The 3,254-nt window shown below is 39.2% G+C and overlaps 1 long non-coding RNA gene across 1 annotated transcript; it reads left to right on the forward strand.

Moving 5' to 3' along the window:
* Nucleotides 1-2,466: 2,466 nt before the first annotated feature.
* Nucleotides 2,467-3,003, forward strand: LOC115755822. The gene is made up of 2 exons (XR_004017156.2): nt 2,467-2,614; nt 2,697-3,003. It is a non-coding gene; the product is annotated as an uncharacterized LOC115755822 (long non-coding RNA).
* Nucleotides 3,004-3,254: the final 251 nt, after the last annotated feature.

Here is a 3,254-nt window from a genome sequence, read left to right on the forward strand (position 1 = left end):
ATTCTTTTATTAAAAGTTAGCGATGAAAATCGATGTTTGTCACTCATTAGCGACGAAAATAAATATTTGTCGCTAATTAGCGACGAACGTTTATTTTTGTCACAAAATTAGCACTATAAATAAAAATAACAAAGAAAATATTAAAATTAGCGACGAAATGTATTATTCGTCGCTAATATGATGGAAATAAAAAAAAGAAAATGTTCAATTTAGTAACGAATTAGCTTTTTCGTCGCTACCGTAGCAACAAAATTTGTTTTTTGTCTCTAATACTATGAAAATAAAGATAAAAACAAAAATAAAAAAAATTAGCGACGAGCAATGTTTTTTCGTTGCTAATTAGCGACGAATACCTATTTCGTCACTAATTAGCGGCGAACCACATTTTTCGTCGCAAATTGTCTTCTTAAAACTTAGCGACGAAAATTTCCGTTCGTCGCTAATTAGCGACGAAATTCATTTTTTGTCGCTAAAATGCTATAAATTTAAAAAAAGAAAAAGTAAAATATTCAAATTAGCGACAAATTTTTTTTTGCATCGCTGATTAGCGACGATTTTTTTTTTGCGTCGCTGATTAGCGACGAATTAGCTTTTTCGTCGCTAAAAAAAATGAAAGATGAAGGAAAAAGATAAAAGGCCCCACGAGAGCCTGCAAGGGTGGCTCTACAGCGACTCTCTCTGCCAGACTCCTCTCCCTTCCCCCTCCTCCTCCTCCTCCTCCGGCTCGAATCCCGACTCGCTCAGGCGGGACGACTTCGCACTCCAGCTGCCGGAGCTGAAGAACCTGCTCCGGGTGCTCAAGGACAAGAGGGAGCGCTCCTGCGGCTGCGGCGGCGAGAAATGCGGGCCGGGGAACGTTCACTTGGTGGTGAACCGTCCATCTTTCTCCCTCAAGGTGAAATCGAACCCCCTTCCCTCTCTCTCTCTCCGTCACACTTCTAGGCTCGGCTGATCAGCACCTGGTTTGGCTGACCTCCACGAAAAACCACGTGAAACTGCGACCTTCCTTCAATTCCCCCACAGCCCCGAATTGAAAATTCCTGCAATTTCTCCTTCGTTTGCCAGAAACCCTAAGTGGGTCTTTGTCGCTGCTAGCGATCTTTGCCCAAATTGTCGAGCTTGTAACAGTAAGCTCAAATGGTTTGGAATCTTTTTCGGTGCATCATTTGGATATTTATATCTTGTTTCGGGATCTCCGTTTGTTCGCGCTCTTGCGTCACTCCTCGCAGATTTCGGTGAATGAGGGGTATCAGTGATTCGATTAATAGCTGGAATCGTGGTGGGACGGAATGGAGAATTATGTCCGCTGTGTAGTTTGGGATGATTGGCCAGGCTTGGTTTTTCTTAGCTTTTGTTGAGTTGGGATAAGTGTTGGCTAATTGCTCCCGTCTGTTCAGTTTTAGTGGCTTGATTAGCCTTTTAAACTATTCTGTTTTATCTTCTCCAAATTACCTATTGGGTTTGGTTTTAGGGGTCTGCATTGGTGGTTGTTGCTCTTTGGAACCAGAAAAACATTCTTGGGTTGCTTTTTTCCCCCCTAATTAATGTTAAATCCTAATTGCAGTCATGGGTAATCTGAAGAACATCAAAGGGTTTGTCATTGATTGTACCTGTTAAAGACAAATAAGTAGTTTGGCTCTGGCATAATTAGCTTGGTGGTTTTCTTCTTTGATGTTATGTGATATGAAGCATTGTAAAAATGTTATCCATAAGTATTTTCTTCTTTCTTCTGACTCCCAGTTGTGCAGCGTTGTTTGCTGCATGCGACAGTGACATATTCTATGCTGCACTCTCATATTCTTCCAAGTTTCCATGGAAAGCTCTAAGACTGGTGAAATGGACAAGGAGTCAGCTGATGCATCCATTCCCGCAGCAGCAAATCATGTGGAACCTCCTCCTGCCACTGATCCCGCACTGGATAGTTCTGCCAGAGATGGGTCATCACCTCGGCTTTCTGCTGCTGGCATTTCTTCTTGGGCTAAAAATTTGAGGATTCCTCAGTCTCTATCAACTGCACAAGATGACTCCGCCAGTAGCAATGGTGGTAAATCCACTTTTGCACGATTCACTAGTGGTTTGGGGTTGCGATTGTCTCCAATTTTGAAAATTTGATTATGTTTTTTTTTTCACAGTTCTCCTTTTCAATGAAATTAGTAAAGCCTTTAATATTTAAGAAATAAATTTCATCAAAGCTTTAGAAAGACCGTCTCCATCAATATATTATGTCATATGAATGTTAATCCAAGAGTTAATTTATTGGCCTTGTATTCTTTTTAATTCTTTTCAGGTTAAGCTTTTACTTGTGTCAATAAATGAAATGAAAAGATAATAGAAAAGCAGGGAAAGTGGGCAACATCTGTAATGCTTTGTGAAGCTTACGAAGTTTTGCTTTCACATGAAGTTTTGTCTTGATTAAGCATTACCAGCCTTGATTGTAGCTGTGTGGTTGAGTGTTTTTGGCTTTTAATAGAAATAAAATGTGAACGAGCTTGACAATGTTTTTTATCTTTAGGAAGGAGGATTTGATTTGGATATGACATATATCACTGAGAACATCATTGCTGTGGGTTTCTCTGCTGGGGATATGAGCTCTGGTTTCTTTGGATATGTAGCGGTAATTGAACTATTTCCAGTAGAATAAAGGAGTACTCTTATATCAAGTTGGTTATTTTTTAAGTAGTTACACGTGTGTGCAGAGGTTCTATCGCAATCATATGGAAGAAGTGATTAAATTTTTTGAAACCCATCACAAGGTAGGTAATTTATCAAAAGTTTATCTGACGGTCGTATCAGAGGCAAATCATGTTCTTAGGTTTATGTTATTTCAGTTTTCAATTATATCAGGCATTTTTTTCAGTCATGGTGTAAAATATGCATCGTTGTCTCTAATTTGGAGGAGTTGGACTTCTTAACTCTTTGCTGAGATGGTGTGCATTTATTGTATTGGAGAATGCTGGTAGACTACCAAATCGGGAATGGAGAGTAGATTCTTTCATGCTTTCAGAACAGGACTGTTTTTGGCTTTACGACTGTAAGATTGGGTATATTTATAGGCAAGAGTAGCATATCTGAAAGCATCCACGATTTTAGCCATCTATTATGTCTTGTGGAGAATTATTATTTCTCTAGATGTCTTTTAAACATTAGATATATCTTCTCTTATCATTCATCTCAAAGAGGCTTGTTGTAAGACCAGTTAGAGGAGAAGCTGTTGAGCTATGTCTTGCGATCACAATGACAATTAGCCAAATACA

Source organism: Rhodamnia argentea, chromosome 8 (assembly GCF_020921035.1).
Source record: "Rhodamnia argentea isolate NSW1041297 chromosome 8, ASM2092103v1, whole genome shotgun sequence".
Lineage (NCBI taxonomy): Eukaryota > Viridiplantae > Streptophyta > Magnoliopsida > Myrtales > Myrtaceae > Rhodamnia > Rhodamnia argentea.